Below are 26,676 nucleotides of genomic sequence, written 5' to 3'. Positions count from 1 at the left end.
TTATTCATCAGTTCAGTACAGCTTTCCTACTCCACCCTCTCCCCCATCTTTGTCCTTAAGCTAAGAGCAGTAAAAAATGTTTTGGTAAGAGGGAGCAGAGTATTTCACAAATTTTAAATCCTAATTCTATAAACCTCAATGATATAACTTGAAATTCAGAGAGATTTCAGCCTTAGGTACCACTAAGTCACTGCTGCTGCAAATGGTCATTGGGGCAGAGTAATAAATAAAGCATCAAATTCCTTCAAATTTTGAGAGCCACTTGACTCCTTTCTGTCCCCAATGCATGGATTTCAGTAGTAGCAACAACATGCGACTGTGTCAAGAGGTCAAGAATCAAACTGGACAGTGAAAAAGTATTTTTTAACCCAAAATCTCTGGTGGATCTGTCAGTTGGGGGAGGGGGTAATAAAAATAACCAATTTTCTTCTCTGCTTTTAAATTTGACTATATATGTTCTACTGTATATTTAGTTGTTATGCTCTAATATGCAGCTTGTTTATTGTCATTGTTTTAAAAATAAAAATTCTGATGTTTTTATAAAGTTTCACTTTGGTGATTTCTTAGAAAAGTGGAATACTGTTCATTTATTTAACACATATTTATTGAGTGCTTACATCTATATGCCTAGCACTAGGGATACAACAGTCAACTAAACATCCCCAAATAATTTCCTTCATGAAGCTTTTATCTGTCAAAAATTATATTCTTGAACAATCAATAGGTCAAAGAAAAAAATCACAAGAAATTAGAAAATATCTTAAGGCAAATAAAGGAAAAAAAAAAAAAAAACTAAAGCTTATGGGATACAGCAAAAGCAGTTCCAAAAGGGAAATTTATAGCAGTGAATAGATATGTTGAAAACAAAAGATCTCAAATCAGCAGCCTGACTTTACACTTCAAGGAACTAGAAAAAGACCACACTAAACCAAAAGCCAGCAAAGAAAAGGAAACAATAAAGAATAAAGAAGAAATAAAAGAAAGAATATGAAAAAAAACATGAAACTAAAGGTTTTGATTTTTTTTTTTTTAATAAAGAAGATTGACAAACCTTTAGGCTAAGAAAAGTAGAAGACAACAAAAATAGAAAACATTGCAACTGGTATAACAGAAATAAAAAAAAAGGATCATAAAAGCAGGCTATAAACAATCATATGCCAACAATTGGATAATCTACAAGAAATGGATAAAGCTCTAGAAATATATAACCTACCAAAACTAAATCATGAAGAAAATTTAAATCTGAGCAGAACTGTATCTAGTAAGCAGATTAAATCAGTAATCAAAGCTTTCTCACAAAGAAAAGCCCTGAGCCAGATGGCTCCACTAAGAATTCTACCAACATTTAAAGAATTAACATGATTTCTTAAACTCTTCCAAAAACTGAAGAGGAGGGAATATTTTCAAACTCTCTTTATGAAGCTGGCATAAAATCAGGCAAAGATACCACAAGAAAAGAAAACTATAGTCCAGTATTCTTGATGAATAGTGCTACAAAAATCCTCAACAAAATATAAGCAAACTGAACTCAACAATACGTTAAAAGAATTATACACTAGGACCAAGTGAGATTTATTCATGTGATGCAAAAATGGTTCAGCATACAAAAATAAAAGTATAGAATATCACATTACAGGACAGTAACTACAAGACTATCTCAACTGATACAGAAAAAAGCACTTGACAAAATAAAACACTCTTTTATGATGAAAACACTCAAAAACTAAAACTGGAAGGAAATTACTTCAATATAATAAAAACCATAAATAAAAGCCCATGCGGTATCATTATTCTCAATGACGAAAAACTGAACACTTTCCTCTAAAATTAGGAACAAGGATGTCCTCTCTCACCATTTCTATTCAACATAGTACTAGAAATCCTAGGCAGAGCAAGTAGATAAGAAAGGAAATAAAAGTCATCCAAATCAGAAAGGAAGAAATAAAATTTTCTCTGTAGGCAGATGACATGATCTTATATGTAGAAAACCTTAAGGATTTCACTCAAAAAAATTGATAGAATTAATAAGTGAATTCAGCAAAGATACAAAACCAATTGCAATACACAAAAACCAGCTGTGTGTCTAAACACTAACAATAATCTGAAAATTAAGAAAATAGTCTTAAAATTGCCTCAAAAATAATAAAATACCTAAGAATAAACTTAACCAAGAAGGTGAATGGCTTACACACTAAGAACAACAGCAACAAAAAAATGCTGAAAAAAAAGAAGACATAAACGGTAAGACAGTCTATGTTCATAGATTGGAAGATTTAATATTGTCAAATTAAGCACACTATCCAGAGCAAGCACAGATTTAGTGCAATCCCTATTAAAATCCCAATTGCTTTTTAAAATTAATTTGCAGAAATTGAAAAGGCTAGCCTAAAATTCATATGCAATCTCAAAGGACCCCAAATAGGCCAGATAATCTTTTAAAAAAGAACAATTCTTTACACTTACTAATTAAAAAAAATATTGCCAGCCTACAGTAATTAAAACAGTATGATACCAACATAAAGACAGACATGCAGACCAACAGAACAGAGAGCCCAGAAATAAATCTTCATGTATATATATGGTCAAATGTCTTCAACAAGAGTACCAAGTTACACAATAGGGAAAGCATACTATTTTCAACAAATGGTGTTGAGACAACTGTATATCCACATACAAAAGAATAAACTTGGACCCTTCCTTTGAACAATTTACAAAAATTAATTCAAAATGGATTAATGACCTAAACATAAAACCTGAAACTATAAAACTCCTTAAAGAAAACATAGGGAAAAGTCTTCATGACATTGGACTTGGCAGTGATTTCTTGGATATTACACCAAAAGCCCAGACAATAAAAATAGGAATATAAAAATGAACTACATCCAACTTCAAATTTATGCACAGAAATCAACAAAAGAGTGAAAAATCAACTTACAGAATAAGAAAATATTTGCAAACCAAAATAGTATCCAAGATATATAAAGAATCCCTGCAACCCAATAACAAAAATAATCCAATTAAAAATAGGCAAAAAACTTGAATATACCTCTCCAAAGAAGGTATACAAATGGCCAACAATTGTATAAAAATATGTTTGGCATCACTAATCATTAGGGATATGCAAATAAAAAATCACAATGAGATATCTCCTCATTCATTAGGATTGCAACTATCAAAAAAAAAAAAAAAAGAAGAAGAAGAAGAAAAAAAATACCAAATGATGGGGAGGATGTGGATAAATTGAAACACTTGTGCACTTTTGGTAGGAATGTAAAATGATGCAGCTATTATATAATTAAAACAGTACAGAGGTTCCTCAAAAAGTTAAAAGAGAACTACCACATGACCCAGCAATCCTACTTCTGGGTATTTATGTAAAAGAATTGAAATTAGGGTCTTAAAGAGAAATTTGTGCTTTCACACTCATTGTAGCATTATTCATAATAGTTGAGATGTGGCAACAACCCAAATGTTTGTTGACTGATGAATGAATACAAAAACTAGTACACACACACACACACACACACACACACACACATTGGAATATTATTCAGCCTTAAAAAAGGAACCTGATCATATGCAACAACATGGGTGAACCTTTAGGTTATTATACTGTGCGAAATAACAAATCACAAAAAGACAATTACTTCATGATTCCACTTATTTGAGGTATCTAAATTACTCAAACACTTAGAAACAGTAAGTATAATATTGGTTGCCAGAGGCTGTGGGGAGAGGGAAATGAGTATTTATTCAGTGAGTATAATATACTATCAGTTTTGCAAGATGAAAAAGTTCTAAAGATCTATTGTTACAACAATAAGCATATAGTTAACACGGCTGCACTGTACATTTAAAAATGGGTAAGATAGTAAATTTTATGTTGCATGTTTTTAAATCTTCATATATGTGGAAATTAAACAATAAATTTCTAAGTAATCCATGACACAAAGAATAAATCCTGAGGGAACTTAATAATTTCTTTAACAAATTGATAATGGAAAATTTGATATCAAAATTGTGGAAAAATATTAAAGCAATAATTTTTAATGAAATTTATAGTATATATAGAAGATATTGCCACTTTATGCTAGCAAACTGGAAAACCTAGATAATTTAGAAAAATTCATAAAAAAACTTTGACACCAGAAAAACACAGCAAATCTGGATAGTTATATTAGGTAAATATATTGCTAAAAACCACACACTTCCAGCTCTAAATGGCTTCATCTGTAAATTTTGCCAAGAAAAATTGCCAATTTTAATAGAAACTTTACAAAAAAACAATATAGAAGACTCATTTTATGAGGTTATTATAAGGTAGCTTCTGTTAAGTATAACTGACATTTCTGTTGAAAACGTTTGGGAAACGATGACTCGTGTCCTTTTAAGCGTTATCCTGGAATATTACTGAACAAGGCCACTCAAGGAATATTTAATTCTCTAGGTGATCAACTATTATTTCACATAAAATTTACTGATTAAGGCCTAGACTCTGTGAAGTTACTAATTAATAGTTTTTTGTCCGGTAGGGATGTGAATGATTTCTGTAAGGTAGAACAGATAACCCAAAAGTTACAATTTTATTGCCCTGTAGGACATTAACCATTTCTGTATATCTGTCCCCTTATTATTCCAGAATTCTTTCATTAGTGTATCTTCTCTCAGATTCCCTTGGACTAGCTTTACTCAGTGGGTGAAGTCAGTCTTTACTGACATTTGATACATCTTCAATCTATATTTACCTTAGACTCGTGATTCTAATTTTTTTGAAAAATGTACTTGGAAATAATAAAGCCTGAAAATTAAGAGATTTTTTTAAAAAGTAAAGCAGTCTCACTCATGAACACAGATTTTTAAATCCTTCATAAAACATTAGCAAATTCAATCTGTGAGATAGAAAAATGAATACTGTATCATGACCAAGTTGGGTTATTCTAGGGATGCAAGGCTGATTTAACAACAAAATCAGTCAATGAATTCACCAAAGACAAAAGCATATGACCATTGCAAAAGATGCAGTAAACATCATCCTTCATTGTGAACTGATGAAATCTTTTCATTTGAGTTTAAAGACACAGTAAGGATGCCTGAAATCATCACTTCTATTCAACCAGTGGATAAGGTAAGAATAACAAATGTATGTATGTTAGGGAAAGGAAGAAATAAAACTATGATTATTTGCAGGTTGTAACTGTATAAATAGAAAATGTGAAACCTACGAAGTTCTTAGAATTAATGTTAAGGTTTGTAAAGTTTCTGGAGACTAAAGAAAGGTTAATTTAGAAAAGTTTTATTTACGTATACCCAGAAATAGAAAGTGAACCAAGCTGCCTTCCATTTTCATGTTGACTACACTTGAGCAAATTTTTTAACCTCTCATCCCAGTTTCTCCTTCTTTAAAATAGGAATGATATGGGACACCTGGGAGGCCTCAGTCAGTTAAACATCCAACTCATGATTTCAGCTCAGGTCATGATCGCCCTGTGTCAGGCTGACATTCAAGGGGAAGTGTGCTTGAGATTCTCTCTTCCCCCGCCCCTGCCCCCACTGCGCCACCTCATCCCCGCCCTCCGCCCCCTTCCCCCATCCCTAACCCTCACTCTTGGCATGCACTCTCCTTCTCTCTCTAAAATAAAATAATTTAAATATCAGAGATGATAATACTGAATTTTATTAATAAGTCATATCCATATTTTAACATCTTTGAAATTGTGTGTCTTACAGTAGATATTGTCTTAGATTTAATGAATAAGTTCGTTTTGATGAAATGAATAAATACAGTAAATTTAAGGTTTTTTCAACAGTGCCTGGTACTTAACAAATGTTCAGTAAATGTTAGTTATACTTTATAATTCTCTTACAATGTTTTCTAAGTTATTGTTTACATAAAAGTTCTGATTTTTTATAAATTGATTTTATAGCGCTAACTTACTAAAATTATTTCTGGTATTTTTTAATTTCTTGGATTTCACAAGAATATACAGGTCAATTTAACTACACAGTTCTATCATATACAGATTTTTTTTAAATACAATACTGTGAATGTATTTACTCTTCCTTATGATTTTGATTTTCTTAACATTTTCTTTGCTGTAGCTTGTTTTATTGTAATAATTCAGTACATAATAAATATATAAAATGTGTGTTGATTGACAGTTTGTGTTATCAGTAAGGCTTCTAGTCAGCAGTGGAACTACTATTAGTAGTTAAGACTTAAGGAGTCAAAAGTTATACTCAAGAAATAATTAGGAAAAGACAAATAACATATGATTTCATCCATATATGGAGTTTAAGAAATAAAACAAATGAACATGGAGTGGGGGCAAAGAGAGGCAAACCAAGAAACAGACTCTTTAACTATAGAAAACAAACTGAAGATCACCAGAGGGGAAGTGAGTTAGGGGGGTTGGTGAAATAGGTGATGAGGATTAATGAAGGCACATGGGGTAACTGGCTGACTCAGACAGTAGAGCATATGACCTTTGATTTCAGGGTCTTGTGTTCAAGCCCCACTTTGGGTATGGAGCCTAGGAGTGCACTTGCTATGATAAGCACGTGTTGTCGTTGTAAGTGATTAATCACTAACTAAATTCTACGCCTAAAACTACAATTTACTGCATGTTAACTGGAATTTATACAAAAATTTGGAGAAAGAAAAAAAAGTTATACACCGATTTTCAACTGCACCCCTAACCACTTCATTGTTCAAGGGTCAACTGTATACATATCAATTCAATTTGAATATTTTTACATCCACTTATTCTTTTTAAGTTTTATTTTTCAGTACTTTAATAACAATTGCAGTGAAAATGATAATAATGATAAGGCAACTCTAATGCTGAACTTAACTGTATATACCAGATATTCTTCTAAGCATTTTAAATATGGACACCCTTGCCTTTTTCTTGTTAATGGAAATAGTTAAATTACTGTACTCCAACTCAATGGAATACATCCACTGAAAATATTTATTATACAACACTGATAATTGCATATTACATACCTTAAATGAAAGGCACAGTTGAGCCTATGGTATGATTATAGTTGTTTAAAATTTATGCATCTGAGAAAAAGGGCAAGAATCAACATGGAGAATGATTTGTTGGGATTTTTTTGCTCCTAAATTTCTCTTACTGTGCTAAAATTAGGCAGTAACCTTTTGTAATTCTTTAATGGTTTATAATCTAAGGACACAATCTATACTTACACATTAAAGGTAGGGGGTAGCTTCAATTTGTTGCAAATACAGAACTTCTGTGAGAAAACAAGAATTTATTTCAGTGTAATGTTTTTATTATATTTGGCCTTTTCAGCATACTAAAAGTGGGGTTAGGAATTGAAGTTCTTGGAAGCAGTAATATAATTGTAGACAGAATAGAAAAAATGTCAACAAGAATTGATGATTAATGCAACACCTCAGCAAAACAGGCCAGTGTCAAATATTATAAATTAGCTAATATTTAATAAAGCTAATATTATTAAATAATATCAATATTTAGTATCTATTAATTTGAAAATGGATACTGTAATCATAGAAAATGTTTAAATTGCTATGTTATTTAAGTGATAGTATTTTCACAATGAATGTTACAATATGTTAGGTGCCACATTACATCAAAAATTCTATCCTTATTGAGCAAACACTAATATGACACTTTGCAGCTCCATATTTCACAGTCTTTGTTGATCCTTTTATATAAATGTGTAAGTTCATAGATTGTTGATCCAACTCAAACATATAAAAACTTTTTATTGAGAAATACTTGACATACATCACAATATAAGGTGTATAGCATGATGGTTTCATTCACATATATAATGAAATGATCCCCACAATAAATTCAGTTAATATCTATCTTCTCATAGATACAATGAAAAGAAAAAAAAAGAAAGAAAGGGAAAACTTATTCTCCTCATGATGAGAACTCTTAGGATTTACTTTCTTAACAATGTCCCTGTATAATCTACAGCAATGTTAGCCATAGTCATCGTATTGTACATTACATTTCTAGTATTTTCTTCTAATAGTTTAACCAGAGGGAAAGATTCAAGTCTCTTTAAAAATAAGATTCTTCACTCTTTTAAAAGTAATTTCCCTGGATTAGGCCCAAAGATAGTTCAAGTTCAGTTTGAAATAAGATAGAAACTATCTGCTTATATTTTTGCACATTCTTTAACTGTAAACATAATACATAAATAATTTTCAGTCTTTTTTATAACTAAAGTTCAGAACAAAATTATTGACTTATTTTTTACTTTGTTTATAATTTAAACCATGGTACACACATAGGAAAATATTTTACAATATATTATATCATATACTACTTATTGCTTATTGTACATATACATATTGCTTCTTTTTGTTGATTCAATTTGATATCTATCACTTGGTCATTTATTTGCCTAAATAAGTGAATATCTAACAAGAGAATATAAATCCTTTGGGAATCTAAACTTATTATAACTTCCTTTTAAGCCTCTCCTGAACTGTGTTTACTGAAAGAATGAGGAATGGTAATTGAATCTCCTGAGAACTTTCAAATATACAGCTTTCACTTAACTGGAGACTTTTTTTCCATATTCAGGTTAAGTATTTATGTATATCTGAATTTCTGGTTTACATTTTTTACTCAACCCTAATTACAAGCTAAGGTTCTATTCCAATGCATATAATGGGGCTTTTAGCTTGGAACAAATATTTTTTCTAAAGATAGAGACCATTTTTAAATGGATTTAGAATTGGCAGTTACATTTTCTCTTTGAACATAGTGTGTGTCACTCTAATCCTTTTTCTTTCTTGTCTGACTTCCCTTTATCATCAGTGGTAATCACAAACTTCTGAAAAAAAAGGTATCTAATAATAAAAACATTGACTTGATGTTTCAGACTATTCGTAATTGATTATTTCAGGTTTAATTATAAATTATTTCACCTGCCTTAAACACAGCTAACAGCTAAACATAGAAAGTAATGAATGCCTTATCCAGAGAAAAAACTTAGGCTAATCGGTTTAGTCTCATTAATTTTAATTGAGTAGTTTTCTACATACAAAACTTTCTGCTTCTCCTCATTTGTTTCCTAATAAAATCATATTTTGGACATGAGAAACAAATGTTGCTAGAGATTGTTTTAAATATCACATTTCCTAAATATTAGCAATAGATCATATAGGCATTTATTACTTTGGGATATTTTTAGTTTTTCTACAACACTAGATTATAAGCTTGATGAGAGGGAACATCATTTCTCTCTTAGCGATTGCTAACATCACAGTACATATAATATCACAGAGGTATTTAGTAGGCATTCAATATTTATTGAATTAAGTTGAAGTGAATTGGCCAACTCTAATTTGTCAAAGGATGATTGATTTAAAAGCCATCTTCTGCAGTAGTCTAGAGTGCTGTCTATTCATTGTCACCATAGATAAAAATAGTTATTAGAACCTGATGTGATATGTAGTAGAAAATAAGGTAGCAGTATAACCAAAAAGACCTGTTATGGGCATCTCTTTTTGGTTTATGTGCGTGTGTTAATGCAAGTTAGCATGACTATTCACAGAAAAAAAGTGAACACACTTTTACTCATTGGTGAGTACTGAATCTTAAAGTCAAAATCTTTAATGGAGATCTTAAATTAAATAATATCAGATACGGGATCCCTGGGTGGCGCAGCGGTTTGGCGCCTGCCTTTGGCCCAGGGCACGATCCTGGAGACCCGGGATCGAATCCCACATCAGGCTCCCGGTGCATGGAGCCTGCTTCTCCCTCTGCCTGTGTCTCTGCCTCTCTCTCTCTCTCTGTGACTATCATAAATAAATAAAAAATTAAAAATAAATAAATAAATAAATAAATAAATAAATAAATAAATAAATAAATAAATAATATCGGATACTTAAGAACTTTACCTGTTAACAATTCATCTGAAAACAACATGCAATTAATTACCAAGTGTGTTTTAAAAACTAAGACACATATTCAGATTAGTTGTGTGTATTTGGCTTTGGCCATTTATTGTACGATATGCTAAGATATCTTACATTTTGTTTTAGTCCATCGAATTTTGATGTGAACTGACAACATAATTGATACTAAGGAATTACTTTTTTAGGTATGATAATTGTATTAAAATTTTATTTAAAAAGAAAAAAATGAGTTCTCTATCTTAACTTACTGAAATATATACAGATGAAGTGCTATGATATCTGGGATTCCCTTCAACATAATCACAGTGAGGATAAAGAGAAGTGGTTGAAAGGATAGATGAAAAAGATTAGCCTTGAATTGATAAATATTAAAACTGAGTGGCAGGAATACTAGGCTGAGTAGCATTCTCATTTAACTACCCAAAAGAAGGAAATCATATAAACCATAAATTACTGAACACCCATTTAATATTACTGAGAAAAACAGACCTGATGAGCATGCATTAATCATCTTTGACTTCTCTAAAATTTATTGGTTAGTTTTACAGGAAAACATTTAACTTTTTCTCAAGTTCATATTGTGAAACCCGTGTAATAAGAGCATTATGTTTCTATTTGAAAACCCAGTTTAAAAAACCACTTGGAAACCAATTTGAAAAACTGGAGGGAAATATACTTTATTTTCTATTGTGATATACAAATTTACCTTTCATATATATAGCTTGTGTGTCTGTTTTAAACCAAACTTTGTTAGAAATCCAGTCACCTGTTGGGATTAATTGATGAAAGTTATTCTTTAAAATAAACTTATTGGGAGGCTTGGGTGGCTCAGCGGTTGAGCATTTGCCTTCAGCTCAGGGTGATCCCAGGGTCCTAGGGTCAAATCCCGCATCAGGCTCCCCACAGGGAGCCTGCTTCTCCCTCTGCCTATGTCTCTGCCTCTCTCTCTGTGTCTCTTATGAATAAATAAAATATTTTAAAATAAACTTAGTTTTCCTATAGAGAACAAACTGAGGGTTTGTTGGTAGAGGGAAGGGCTAAAAGAGTGATGGGCATTAAGGAGGTACTTGTGATGAGCATTCGGTGTTAAATGTAAGTAGAATCACTAGATTCTACGACTGATACTAATGCTACACTATTTGTTAACGAATTTGAAATTAAATAAAATCTTGGAGGAAAAAATAAACTTAGTTTTCATCTTTTAAAAACTGATGTTTCTTCTAAAGCTAAAATTATAGAATCTCAAGTAAGTATCCTTCTGTATTCCACTTTTGAAATTTGAGGACTTTGAAGAATTAAAATGGATATCTTCTGTCTATTTGGTGTGCTTTAGATCTCTATGGTAATTTAGAAGCATTACACCAATGTGCAATAACAGATTTAACACAGATTAATGTAAATTTAGTTTCTTAAATGTATGTCTGGTACTTTATGTGTGTTTGTTTATATTACTTTGTCCTATTTTCCACAACGTTTATGTATTAATCTATATAACTGAACTCATTTATTAATGGGCACTAACATACGAGTTTCTAATGCTGGCCTGATACTGCATGATCTGGAATTTTTTTTTTTTATATGATGCACTTTTACTTTGTCTCTTCTGCTTTTAACAGCTATGTATTTTTCCCTTAAGCAGTTCACAGCTCTACACTGTTGTATAATGCTTTTGCTGCTTTGTATGATTGTGCTACTCCAAGTGTTGTGTGACCGTAGTGGCACTTGTATTATTCTCCACTGGTCAGTGACTATGCAGTGTCACCAATATCAACTTGTTTGCCATTCTCATATATTGCATTTTCCTAAGTATTTTGCTTTTTCTCTTAGTTTCATCTTGAGTAAATGTAAATTATACTTACCTATCCAATTTCAGCTTTTCTTAAAGCTTCCTGATTCATCATTTCGTATTCTGCTCACTAATCTTTTTTCTTAGCATTTGGCATCCTCAGACAAGCTGTTTATAGGTAATTGCTCATGTGAGGTGAACTGTAATGAGAACAACATCCCCACTCTAGCAGAGGAAGAAGACCAAAGTGAAACTCCACCTCCCACTGGAAATCATTGACTCACCCTCTACCAAATTGTAAGTCTGTATTTTACTCAGTTACATGCTCTTTTTCTCCCTTATTGCTTTGTAGTATATTAGTATAGGATACGCACAAAACTCGCTGTTGGAACTTTTTTACCACCTAATATTTGCAGAATATAAACAATAATAATACCAATAACCAGTGTTACTAAGCAGTTTTTAGGCATTGGACACTTTCCTGAAGGCTTCAGATATTTTACATAACCTAATATAATTTAACTCTAAAGTACCAATTTCTGAATATGTCATTGTCACCATTTTGCACAGCTGGTAAGTTGTAGAGTGAAAATTTAAACATAAGTATCTGACCTCAAAACCTAAGCAATTTTAACCACCATAATATATGATCTTTTTTAAAAAGTACAATTAAGACAATGTGCTCGTGATGCTGACACAACCATTTGAAAAATCCAGACCAGATTGTTCATTATTATTGAGATAAAAAACAATAAACTGATCAAATTACATTATTTTCCACTTAAATAAGTTTGTAGGGCTAACAAAATGTGAAAATTAGTTGTCATAAATACATTTTCTTTCTCTCCTTTCACATCATTGAGTCTTTCTCTTTCCTCTTTTTCTTTAAATTTCTAATTTATCCTTTTGCCTAGTACAAAGATTTGAGAGAGAGGGCCCACAAGCCAGGGTCAGGGGGCAGAGCAAGTGGGAGGAGCAGAGGCAGAGAATCTCAAGCAGACTTCACAAAGTGGGCAGCCCAACACGGGGCTCGATCTCACAACCCTGACATCATGACCTGAGCTGAAATCAAGAGTCAGATACTTAGACTGAGTCACCCAGGCACCCTATCCTTTTGTCTAGTTTAAACATTAATTTCTTTGAAAGTACACACATATACACATACACAAATGTTAATCAGAAAGGAAATTGGATTGGTTACACACACACATAAATTATTTTTATAAATTAGATTATTTTCAGCTTTTTAAAATTTAGGAATAATAATGAAAGCAAAAACTTTGAATTTATGGAGAATCTTACCAATCTGTGTTCCATGAGCTGATTCAATGTAGTGAAAACTTTGTAGATGACCCAGCATCTGACGTGTAAGTATCTGATGCCCTTATCATGTGCTGTCACCTTACCTCTGATTCCAGCTACAGCAGAATTGAACAGGTCTAGGCACACCCATAGTGTTCTACCAGAAGCTTGATCTGTATATTTCTCTATTCTATCCTGGAGCTTTCTCTTGACGCCAGGGGACCTTACTTAGCCCTTATGCCAACGAAGCCTGGAAGAGCGAGGGAGTTACTGCCACCTGCAGCAGCCCTCAACTAACGGGAAACAGGATATTGTGAATAAAGGCACCAGCCTGACATCCTTCAGATGAGCAGTTTTGAGGCACATTCTACAGAGTTCCTCAGAGAATCCCCAGTAGAATTGATCCTTGGTTGCCCAGATCATTAATGAACTCAATAGCATTATTGGTTTTTCTTTCCCTGTCTCATTCCCCATGTCTCCTCACTCCGCTTTCAGGGATTCACCTCGCAAAGAAATTACAGCCAAGTTCACTCTCTTCTTGGACAACCTGACCTAAGACAGGAATTTAGAATTGAATGTTCAGGTAATTTAAATAATTCAATGTTCTTTTGAACCCTTCATTTTAATTTAAAAATTTTAGTGATATTGTTTGAAAATCTTTTTAGCCCTATGTCTGTATTGCATAGTGACGTGATTAATCTGTTTCAGGGAGATGGTTTATTTTGGTATACCTGAAATGTACATGTGCCTCAAAACTGTATTTAAAAGTAAAAAAAATTTAAATCATTAGAAAAACATTTTTTTACATACATTTACCCTCTCTAAATATGCATAGTTCACTTGTTAATATCCAATGATAAAGGAAGGGATGTGTTTCTTCAACTTGATGTTTTATTCGCAGGTTGTTTTATTTTCCAGGAATTCTGTTTTATAGGACTATATTAAGGAAGTGTTGACATCTGTCAGTATAGGTTTCATTTACTGTTTTCTTGCTTTCCTCTTCTTTTTTTTCTTTCTTTATATTTTTCTTCCTTTTTTTCTCTTTTCTTTCTTTTCTTTCTTTCTTTCTTTCCTTCCTTCCTTCCTTCTTTCTTTCTTTCCTTCTTTTCTTTCTTTCTTTCTTTTCTTTCTTTCTGCCTTCCTTTTTCAGGTAAAAAAAAACCAGTGTGTTCAGGAAATTCTCCAAGTGGTTAGCAGTGGATTTGCAGTATCTCAGCTGCCTTTCTCTCATTCAATGAATAGAGTGTTACAAGTGCAGCTGCTCAAGCCTTTTCTCCAAGGTGCTGATCTAGTTAAGTTCTTAGTAAGGAAGGAAACTGCTTTTAAAATTCAGAAAAGGAATAAACAGGTTTATTTATTTTTGTTTATTCTAAGCCTCCTCAAAACCTGAATCTATGAATGTCTGGCATTAAATGACCTTTTGTGGTGAAAACCAACTGTCTGGCGACATGCATTTATTTAAAAATTCATAAACATCAGAGTGGTAGGAAGAAAAAGTAAAACCTGTGGATTTGGATTATCTCAGAAATGTGTTGTAAAGCTTTATGCAAATAACCAAGGCTCCTTTCTGGAGTCAGTTCTTCAGATGCGTGTGTGCATGCACGCAGGCAGTGTTGTCTGCTTCCTTAAAGTGCTTTTGTTAACACCATAATTTTAAATTAAGTTTTTCAGAAAGCTGTTCCTGCTACATTTTGGCATCTAAGATTAGGTCAGTGACCATAAATCTCATTTATGTACTTAATGCAAAGGAGATACTGCTGTCTTGGGAATCATGTGAGCCAGATCCCTGACTTTGCCCCTCTTACAAGATATTGACATACAAAACAAAATGCTCCCATTTTGTTTTGCATCTTTCTTCATTTAAAACTTTAAATAAAGAATGTTTATGCAGGGTTCTTTTTCATTCATAAAAATGGAAATCACCCTTAGTGTCTGCATGAGTAGGCTTATATTCTTGTTCACGAATTCACATGATAGATTGGCCCATAAAATCTTTATATTTGGCTTGTGCAGCTGAGTTCATGGCTGAATACAGAATGATAAAGAAGCTTTAGCATTTTGTGGAAAGAAAAGAAATCATGCCTTCTAGATGGCCCTTAAGCTAGCTTTTAACTGCCTGGAAATCAGCTAGAAATGTATAATCAAACTTGCCATTAAAGATATAGTGTTTAGTGTAAATCTGTAAATTAATGCAAAGAGATTCTTTAACATTTATTTGGATTTCATTATATTTTCATGGAAGTCTGCCAATCCAAATATTTTTCTCTTTTTTTTTCTTTTTTTACATTTCTATCCATCAGAAGTTAAAATAGAAATGATGCATTGTGTCACTGGCCAATCCAGCAGACTATTTCTTTCAACACATTACTGTGTATTTACTGTTTTAGCTATCTTGTTTTTAATTTCTGGCAAAATAGTCAGTTTTTGATCCTGGGTAGAAAAGCTCAGTGCTCACATTTCCTGTGGGGTTTTGGCCTTTTTGTGAAAAGGTAGAGGAGAGCTAAATGAATTATGATGCTGTCATCTAAAGAAACCACAGTGTATTTCTTTGCCAAATTTTAGCAAGAACTGAGCTGATCATCTGCTAGTGTAGACCTTTCCTTGAACCCTACTAGCAGTTCACTCAGGCTTCTGCCTGTTGTCGTTCATACTGTGAGAATGTGGCCCACAGAAGTCCTTTTAACCTTCCTTTTCCAAGGTTAATTGATCTAATAACCCCCAAAGAAGATAAATTTTGCCAGAGGAATTTAGAAGTCTAAATTTAAGAATTTAGAATTTCAAACTGAAAAAAAAAAAAAAAAAGAATTTCAAACTGAGCTTAAGCAATAGTAAAATTAAGACTGAGTTTTTTCTTAATGTTTATTACTTTCTTGAAAGCTGACCCCCCTCCTATCCTTCACAACTCTATTTCCCTGTATTTTATAGAATGACAGATATTGCCAGATAGCATTGGTGTGTTATAATCTGAGAAGTCAATACTTTCTGGATTGCTAGTGTACACTGTAATCACTTGATACTGTAGTTTCTCATGCTTCAGTGCTCCTCAATAACCATTAATTTATACTGTTTCTAATATCTTTTACTGACTCCTGAGGATGTATCTGTGCTTGCACTACTGGCATTATGTTCTTACCTATTTGGAATAAATCTAAATATTAAGGATTGTGATCTATGAGGATTCTTCAGTTTAATTTTGTAGCATTAGTTGTAAATAATTTTTCAGGACTTTGATTTATCTTCCTTGATAAAATAATTTTAAGTCTTCTTTTCCTCTTATCACCTATTTCTTTAAGTACCTTTTCTTCTTTTGGCCAGCTACATCCTAGGACTCCTTCCTTTCATAACATTTATTCAGCAAACACTTTTTAGTACCTATTGTGGTTCCTAAATGGGGTGTCTGTCCAATCGGATGGGAGCCCCAACTGTGGGGCAACAATCAGGTGGAAGCCAGTGCCCCCCTCCCAGGTGAAAGAATTCACCTGAGGCTGAAAAAAGAAGATGGAAGTTTATTGAATACACCTCAAGAGAGTGGGCAGGAAGGCAGAGGAGAGGTTGTCTGCAATGACGCAGCGAGTGGGGGCTGTTTTTAACGGGGGAAGGTTAGGAGGTATGCGATGTAGGGACTTCTCCCTTTTCTGTTAATTGTGCCTAGTTGTAAGTAGTCCATTTGTCAATTAGGGCCTATGGGGATTTGGAGGAGGGTCACCTGATGAGCCTGTCTGTATTCAGTCAGGTAATCACTGTGGCCCTTTTCATTCCATCACTCAAGCCTGCCTGCCTAAAAACAGCATCTACACCTATCCTGTGCCAAGCACTGTGCTAGATGCTAGGTGTACCACAGAGAACTTATTGTCTGCCCTCACAGGATTTAGAGTCTGGTGAGGATAGTACCTATAATTATACAAATAGATATGAGAAACAGAGAGACAGAGAGCGAGGAACGCACCTGACCTAGATTTTGGGGGGATTCGGGTGTCTGGGAGTTACCAGGTGAAGCTGGGAGAAAGGAGGAGACAAATGCTGCCTGTTAAAGGTAATACATAGCCTTGTGAGATCTACAAGCAAGAGAGAGAGTGTTATGCCACAGGGGGCCAGAAAACAGTGGCAGAAAATTATGAATATAAGTCAACCTACCAGCATGTAGTGAGTGTGTATTTTGTGTGGCATTACTATGTTATGTCACTGAGGTGCAAAGACAGATAGGGAATAGGTCCTGCCCTCAAAGAACTTACAATCTACTGGTAACAGTGTGTATTCAATTTGTATTAAAGGATTAAGATGAAGACTTTTTTGTTTCTTGTTTTTGGTTTTCAGAAAAAAAAAATGAGCATTTTAAACTATATAAGGAATACTTTTATTCCATGAAAAGTGTTCCAGCTGCCTTGCTTGACTTACCTACATAAAAGGCAGCTGCTTGAAAACTGTCCTGGGTATGTTTCTGCCCAGATATGGCAGGCTCTGTATTTGCACAATCAGGAAATAAATCATTAGGGATACCTGGGTAGCACAGCAGTTGAGCACCTGCCTTCGGCCCAGGGTGTGATACTAGAGTCCTGGGGATCGAGTCCCACATCAGGCTCTTTGCAGGGAGCCTGCTTCTCCCTCTGCCTATGTCTCTGCCTCTCTCTCTGTCTTTCATGAATAAATAAATAAAATCTTAAAAAAAAAAAAAAAAAAAAGAAGTCATTAGCAGTTTTTCACAGTGTTTTCCTAACTTTATCCTAGTGAGTTTGCGTTTTGATAATTCTTGTTATGTGAAGATAAATAAACTAACCAGAGCAGGCTTTTAAGTCTAGAAGGGTTTAATAAACAAGGTACAGTCACAGTACCATGCCCTTATAACTAGGAGGGTCCAGAAAAGTTATTTGGTCAGGAGGCGGGCAGATAACTAAGGAGTAAAATGGGCCAGTATAAGGTGGCAAGTTTCAATGTTTATTGGGGCAAAGTAGAGAGTTAAATTGCAGAGTTCAGTCTAAGGTTATTCAAAACTACTCTGTTCATTGAATAAAAGGTAGACTCAAGACACCCAAATCAATTTACTTGTCCCTTACATAGATGAGGAAACTGAGGCCTGAGAAGTTGGAGACTTCTCAGCAAGTTACCATCAGGGATGGGACTGGAGCACATTACCACCTGACTTCCAGTTCAGAGACTCTAAACATGGCTTAAAGAACCTTCCCTGGAGATTTTAGTGAGGACTTTTTGGATAGTAAGATTATATTTGATTTTGGAAGGTCAATTTTAGAAGGCTTTTACAAAGTAGCTAGATTATAACTGCTCAGCAAGAACTAAAATATATAATGCTTCAAAAACTTGGAACATCTTAAATTGCAGTACAAAGTAGGGCACCCTGGGTGGCTCAGCGGTTTAGCTCTGCCTTTAGCCCAGGGTGTGATCCTGGAGACCGGGGATGGAGTCCCATGTCAGGCTCCCTCCATGGAGGTCTGCCTCTCTCTGTGTGTCTCTGCCTCTCTCTGTGTGTCTCTCATGAGTAAATAAATAAAATTTTTATTAAAAAAAAAAAAAAAGCAAATGGGTAGGGTAACTAGTGTAAGTTCCAAAAGACAAAATGTAAGTAAGACAGCTTCCTTTTGCGGAAACTTCAGACAGTGTTATAGGCCTTTGCACTTGCAGTTTAGTCTGCCTGGAACCTTCTTCTCCCAGAGATCCACATGACTTACTTTGTGCCGGGGAGCATGTCACCTGCTTAGGAAGGCCTGCCTTGGCTGCCCTATCTATGAATGCCACAAACCTACTCTGACACTAGTCTACGATATGTCCTTGTTATATATGTCTCATTAACACTTATCCTTACCTATGGTGGGATGTATTTTACTTCCACTTTGCTTATACCCTGTTTCCCAGCTAGAATGTGGGTCCTTGGTGCCACAGAGTAGGGTGAAGAGGGAGTGGTCACGATTCAAACACACCAAAGGTACTCAGTAAATACTTACTGAGTACTACATGAAACATGAGTATTTTCTTCACTTCTGAGATCACTGTGCTAATTTTAAAAGTAACTAGAAGTAAAATGTGATTTAAAAATTACGTATGTAATTTAGTATTTCCATATACTAGTAATTCCATATACAGAATTTTCAGAGACCAGTTAGCTTTGATAGATGATTCGATTTTATAATTGGCAAATAGGAATAGGTTTTTTTTATAGTTCCTGCTTCCAATAATAAGGATAAAATGTTTAAGCTATTAGATATCTGAGTTAAATACCTAAAGCTTACTGTTTATCACACCTTTAAGCATTCATATGAAAAAAATTCAATGTTGGAGAAGGGTACACAATAAAAAGTAAAGTACTATAGGTTTACACATGTTCAGTCTTAAATGATGCTGACCACGTTTGAAGTACTAGTGTCAGTTTCCACTTCTACCAGCAGTGTACAGTGTATTGTTTTCACTCCACATTCTTGCCAACACTTTGTAGTGTTGGGTCTTCCAATTTTGTACATTCTACTGGTATGTTGTGGTATCTCCGTGCAGGTTTAATTTCCATTTCTCTAATTATTTGTGAGATTGAGTACATTTTTATATATATACTGGCTATTTTGGTTATCTCTTTTATGAAATGCCTGTTTAAGTGTCTTATCTATTTTTGTACTGGACCAACTATCCTTTTTATTGATTTATAAGAGTCCTTTATATATTCTAAATATGACCCTTTGTTAAATATGTCTATTGCATATACCTTCTCCCATTCCATAGCTTGCCTTTTTGCTCTCTTAATGGTATCTTTTTTGGAACAGAATTTGTTCATTTAGTGTAGGGCAATTTCTCACTTTCTCCTTTATGGTTGATGTGTTCAATGTCATATTTAAGAGCACATTTTCAAGCCCAAAGCTATGAAGAAATGTTATCTTCTAGAAGCTTTATCATTTACCTTTCACATTTAAATTTTTAAAAAGATTTTATTTATTTGAGAGACAGACAGACAGACCAAGGAGTAAGGAGAGACAGAAGGAGAGAAAGAGAGAAGCAGACTTCCTGCTGAACATGAAGCCCGATGCGAGGCTCGGTCCTAGGACCAATCCTAGGACCCAGATATCATGACCACAGCAGAAGGCAGATGCTTAACCGACTGAGCCACCCACGCACCCCTACCCTTTACATTTAGATCTACAGTCTCCCCAATATTGATTTCTGTGTATAGAGTGAGGTGAGGTTCAGATTTTATCTTTTCCATAATCATATACAATTGAACCATCATCATTGACTGAAAGGAAAATTCTTTCTCCAGTAGTCTATACTGTTATCTTTTTTTCAAAATTAACTATTTATATAACTGTGCCCCAAATTGTTGCTGTGTTTTTTTGGTTGATTTGTCGATTTTTGCCCTAGTACTGCACCATCTGAATTATAAGCAGCTTTTAAGTATGTCTTGATTGCCTCCAGCTTTGTTTTTCAAAATTATCATGGCAATTCTTAGCCCTTAGTATTTCCATGAAAATTTTAGAATCAATGTGTCATTTTTCAACCAAAATAATTCTGGAATTTAGGTCAGAAATACATTAAATATATAAACTAGGTAGGAGAGAATGGAGATTTCTGCAATACTGAGACTTCTGATTTATGAATATGGTATATACCTTATATTAACATTTTCTTTAAAATGAGTGCATTATCTGGGGGGTTTCATCAATATATAAAGCATGTAGCATGACATTTATAAACCAAATATTAGAGTCAGTGGTGGTAAACTGGGAAGGATTAACTCTGACTGGCTGGCTAGTAATATAATTACAGATGATAGAACAATTCCATCAGTAGCTTCCTCTCAAGGCAGCTGGATCTGCCATATAAAGCCAGACTAGTCACAAGTATATTGATTTAACTCTGATGGAGAGATTCTCAAAGGAGGATTTCATGCCCAAGATGTAGGCTATGGGTGGCCTCACAAGAGCAGGAGTACTTGAATCCAGATAAGTGGCCTACATGAATAGGCCTTGGTGCATGGCCAGAGCACATAAAATCAGTATACTCAGAACCAGGACAGAAATGATTATCACTTGGACCAAGGAGTTATACTGCAAGTAGCAATGATCAGGAATCTAGAAGCTTATCCATATACATAACTGGTAACCAAGAATAACCAAAAATTTGAGAAAGCCAACATAGGCACAGAAGGCAGGCATAGTTTTCAACACAGAAATAATTCACCTGTTTGGGAAGATGAGTTATTATGAGAAGCAGAATAAAACTAATTATTACCATTATTAGCATCCAATAAATTAGAGAAGATACAGCTGACTTAACAAAAAGGGCTACTGTTGTAACAGTGAATCAGTTATAAAGTTAAACAAATCCAAACCTTGGTACTGGGATGAAGAGTATAAAGAACTGATCTAAACATCAGTTTAATAATAAGTCAATCGGAGAAGGACAAACATTGTATGTTCTCATTCATTTGGGGAATATAAATAATAGTGAAAGGGAATAGAAGGGAAGGGAGAAGAAATGTGTGGGAAATATCAGAAAGGGAGAAAGAACATAAAGACCCCTAACTCTGGGAAATGAACTAGGGGTGGTGGAAGGGGAGGAGGGCAGGGGTTGAGGGTGAATTGGTGATGGGCACTGAGGTGGGGGCACTTGACGGGATGAGCACTGGGTGTTATTCTGTATGTTGGTAAATTGAACACCAATAAAAAATAAATTTATTATAAAAAAATAAATATCAGTTTAAGGAGCTGGAAGCTGAAGCCAAGGAATTTTTACACAACCCAGTTCAAAATTGTAGAGATGGAAAAGTACAGAAACTTGTATGTGGTAATCTTTATTTTTCTTCTTGTGGTTTGCAGGTTCCTCAGCTCATGTGATTGTGTTTATATGCTCAGCCTTTGAGAAACAGGGCATAGGAAATGTTTGAAATCATAAAGGCACTTCCAAAAAGTATGGGGAATAACAGAAATAACAAAGTGAGAAGGCACAGTGAGAGGAGGCAGTGGTTTTGTATTTAACGAGCACATGCACTTATTTTTATGCTATTATCATCCTAGTTTTATTGGATTTGAGGAAAAGTAGGTGTCTATCTTTACTTCCCATTCTTCTATAGTTAGCAGTTTCTATTTTTAGGTCTTTTGGAAGATGACATGCCTTTATGCGGTACATTTGTCTCTACTGATTTAGCATCTTCAGATACTCCCTACTGACCCCTCCCCTCCCTAAAAGAATGAGGAATTTAGCTAAATTTTAGTTAATATTTACTACGTTCCAGGCACTCTGTTAACTCATTTGTCCTCACAATAACCCTATGAGTTAGGTGCTATTGTCTTCCCCAATTTACAGATGATGAAAATGAGGTATCTAATAGTTTAATTAGGCCAAATTTACACAAGTAGTCAGTTGCTGGGATAAACATAAGTACACTGGCTCTTATGCTTCTGCTTTTAACTTCTATGTTATATGGCCTCTCCATTGGTTAGTGATATACCTACCTTATAAGTCTGTTATTGAAGGATCATGTAAGAAAAATAAAGATATTCCCCAAGCTACTTAGCTATGAAATTTTAAGTGAGAAATTTAGGTGTAGAAATTTGTCATATGTTGTCAAATAAATTATTTCCAGTGGAATCCTAATGACAGTGTTTTCTCAGTGCTGAAGGAAAGCAAGTAGTGGATGGATTCTGGTGCTGCATTTATTTTTTAATTAGTGGCTGAAAATAATTTCTCAGTGTTGTTGAAGCAATTTAATGATGGAATAACTTAAGAGCATTAATCCTACCTCTAAATAAATTCACCTTGAGCAAGCAATACATAAAAATGAAATTATACCACTTAAGATAAACAATAGGCTTTTTTTAGAAATTTATTTTTTATTGGTGTTCAATTTGCTAACATATAGAATAACACCCAGTGCTCATCCCATCAAGTGCCCCCCTCAGTGCCCGTCACCCAGTCACCCCCACCCCCGCCCACGTCCCCCTCCACCACCTCTAGTTCGTTTCTCAGAGTTAGGAGTCTCTCATGTTCTGTCTCCCTTTCTGATATTTCCCACTCATTTTTTTCCTTTCCCCTTTATTCTGTTTCACTATTTTTTATATTCCCCAAATGAATGAGACCATATAATGTTTGTCCTCTGGTTGACTTATTTCACTCAGCATAATACCCTCCAGTTCCATCCATGTCGAAGCAAATGGTGGGTATTTGTCATTTCTAATGGCTGAGGAATATTCCATTGTATACATAAACCACATCTTCTTTATCCATTCATCTTTCGATGGACACCGAGGCTCCTTCCACAGTTTGGCTATTGTGGACATTGCTGCTAGAAACATCGGGGTGCAGGTGTCCCGGTGTTTCATTGCATTGGTATCTTTGGGGTAAATCCCCAGCAGTGCAATTGCTGGGTCGTAGGGCAGATCTGTCTATTTTTAACTCTTTGAGGAACCTCCACACAGTTCTCCAGAGTGGCTGCACCAGTTCACATTCCCACCAACAGTGCAGGAGGGTTCCCAACAATAGGCTTTTGTTAAAGTGTCTAAATGTGGCAGTAACTAAAGAGGTCAGCTGGCAACTGCACTGTTTTGGAAAACTACAGACTTTAGGAACAAAGTGATGCTGACACAGTCACCTCTGCTGTTCAGATTTAAAAGTTTGATGGCAACCTGTGTTCACTCCGTAAACAAAAATATACCAAGGGAAAAAAAAAAAACAAACAAAATGTTTTCCCTTTCCTTCCCCAAATGGCACCTTTTCTTGGCTGTTATCCCACAAATATGTTCATTGAAACAAAACCAAAAAAAAAAAAAAAAAAGTTCAAAGCTAGACATAGCACCAAAGGCTCTAAAAGGAAGATGATTCAAAAATGTTCATAAGAAAATTACATGTCTAAAGCACATTATATCTCAATAACATTAATCCTTAGATAGAATGCTTTTTAAATACCATATTCAGAATTGGACCTTTTTAAAAATCCAAGTTAATTACTTTATGTCTGCACTATATAACATTTGAGAAAAGACAGTTTAAAATTTTTCTCAAACTCACCCATGAGCATTATCTTCATTATTTTTCCTTTATTCTTTCATGTGTTTAAATAACATATTTGAGTGAAAAATTTTAAAATTCAATGAAAACCCAGGTGTTTCCAAAAACATTGATAAATTCATTCAGAAAGCTACTTGGATTCCTGAAATCAAGTATTTGTAACCTGAGATTTACAGGATGTTCAGAAACATACAATATAGTTCAAAATACAAGAACAAGTTTAAAATTTAATAATTTCCTTCCAGTCAAGGATATGGCCTAGAATATAATATAAAAAACTGGGATATATGCAAGAAAAATTGGGGGCCCTAACTTTCAGTCAAACAATAGAAATAGGTGGTAGAGGAGAAATCATTTTATAAAATAGAAGAGAACTGTCCTTATTTTTAAAAAAGTCATGATCAATTCAGACTAAAACTCCCAACCAAAACTACTTATGTGATGCTACCCAGGTTATAGTCTCTCACTCCATGGAAAAAGAGAAATGAAGTTATATAGAAAGGATGGTGAGGTAAAATGTTTAAAAATACAGATGACATGACCAAAACTTATTAGAAGATGGTGACTGTGCAAAGTGAGAAGCAGAAAGAAATGTCTCTGTCTAGGGTCACCCATTCATGAATGAAATGATATTGGAAGGATCACTTTAGGGAAATCCATACAATTGTTTTTTTTTCTTTCTTACCTTTTTGTTAAAGTATTAACACACAGGAAAGAGTAAGAATCAAATATGCAGATAAGTGAATTTTCATAAAGTACTCATACCTGTGTCGTTGTTACACAGATTAGGAAATAAAACATTCCCAAGATTATAAACACCCTCCTCTCAGCTTCATGCCTTTTCCAGTCACTGCTCCTACCCCCTTCCTGATATTAACCATCATTCTCACAATTAATACCATAGGTACTTGGAATTGCATGTATTTGAACTCTACATAAATGAAAATATTGTGTTTATTCTTGTGTATTGTACCTGATTTCTTTCATTTCATTTTTCTAACTATTATGATTATAAAATTCATCCATGCAGTCATAAAGATAGCTTGGCTTCTTCTTTTCCTTTAACCTTTTTTCTGAAGAGTATTCCATTATATTGGTATACTATACTTTATCCATTTAAAGATGGACATTTGGAAATTTTATGGTTATTAAAAATAATTGTGCTATGAACACTTTTACACAGAGCTTTTCTTCAAGTGTATATGCCTTTTTTTTAGTAGAATTGCTGGGTTTTCTGAAGTGCTTAAAGCAATTTGCATTCCTACCAGCAGTTTATTAGAGTTCCATTTGCTTCATGGCCTCACCAACACTGACAATATTGTCAGTCTTTTTAATATTTGCCATCTTAGTGAGTTGGAATCGCCTTATATTCTTAATTGGTAGTTCACTCATAACTTGCTTTTTAGACATTTGGAAATCCTCTTTTGTAAAGTGTTTAGTCTCTTGTGCATTCTTTTTTTTTAAGATTTTATTTATTTATTGAGACAGAGAGAGAGAGAGAGGCAGAGACACAGGCACAGGGAGAAGCAGGCATCATACAGAGACCCCGATCACGCCCCGGGCTACAGGCGGCGCTAAACCGCTGTGCCACCGGGGCTGCCCTCTTATGCATTCTTAATTTTTTTTTTTTTTTAATTCATAGAGACAGAGAGAGAGAGGCAGAGACACAGGCAGAGGGAGAAGCAGGCTCCATGCAGGGAGCCAGACGTGGGACTCAATCCAGGGTCTCCCGGATCATGCCCTGGGCCGCAGGCGGCGCCAAACCACTGCGCCACCGGGGCTGCCCCCTCTTGTGCATTCTTTTACAGGATTATCTGTCATACTTTTTCAGTGATCAGTATTTTGTTTGTTTGTTTGTTTTACTATTTTAGATGTAAGCCCTTTGTTAGACACATGTGTTGCAGTATCATCTTCTATACTGTGGCCTCACTTTTCACTCATTTAAGGATGTCTTTATCTTTTTTTTTTTTTTTGGTCTTTTAAGGTTAATGCTTTTTGTGTTTCATTTAAGAAAAATATTTTCTTATCTCAAGATCATGAAGACCATGTAATTTTCCCAAAGCTGTATTGTATCTTCCATATTCCAAATATGGACTATGAACATTTGTTAAATTACTGTGTAAATGTTGAACCGATTTATATGCCTACAAAAATGTGCATGAGTGTTCCAACTTTTTTGCATGCTTGCCAAAACTTGCACAAACTATTAATATCTTTTACTAATATGGTAAGTAAGGTATAGGTTTCTATTACTATTCAAATTTTTGAGATACCTTAGGACATACAAGAATGATAAAGCATATTTTTTTTTAAGTATCCATAACACATTTTTTGAGAGAGAGAGCTAACAAGCTGGGGGCGGGGGGACAGAGAGAGAGAGAGAGAGAGAGAGAGACTCTGAAGCAGGCTCCATGCCCAATAGGAACCCAATGGCAGGCTCCATCTCACCACCCTGAGATCATGACCTGAGCAAGAATTTGAGCAACCCAGGTGCCTCACACTTATTTTTCTAATATAAAGTAGTTGAGGGACACCTGGGTGGCTCTGGTTGAGCATCTGCCTTCAGCTCAGGGCGTGATCCCAGGGTCCTGGGATGGAGTCCTGCATGGGGCTCCCCACAGGGAACCTGCTTCTTCTGCCTGTGTCTCTGCCTCTCTCTGTG

General features: G+C 34.5%; 1 protein-coding gene across 7 annotated transcripts in view; it reads left to right on the top strand.

Annotated features, from left to right (window-relative positions):
- The window catches only part of DPH6 (diphthamine biosynthesis 6), a 196,364-nt gene that overhangs the window by 154,467 nt on the left and 15,221 nt on the right, over positions 1-26,676 (top strand). For all 7 annotated transcript variants that reach the window (XR_007407500.1, XR_007407502.1, XR_007407501.1 and 4 more), the window contains 3 exons: positions 4,942-5,125; positions 8,480-12,011; positions 13,512-13,599. The gene's annotated coding sequence lies outside the window, so the exon portion shown is untranslated. The remainder of the gene's footprint in view (positions 1-4,941; positions 5,126-8,479; positions 12,012-13,511; positions 13,600-26,676) is intronic.

Source organism: Canis lupus, chromosome 30 (assembly GCF_003254725.2).
Source record: "Canis lupus dingo isolate Sandy chromosome 30, ASM325472v2, whole genome shotgun sequence".
Lineage (NCBI taxonomy): Eukaryota > Metazoa > Chordata > Mammalia > Carnivora > Canidae > Canis > Canis lupus.
The sequence above is the reverse complement of the archived record's forward strand: the minus strand, read 5'-3'. Positions and strand labels throughout refer to the sequence as shown.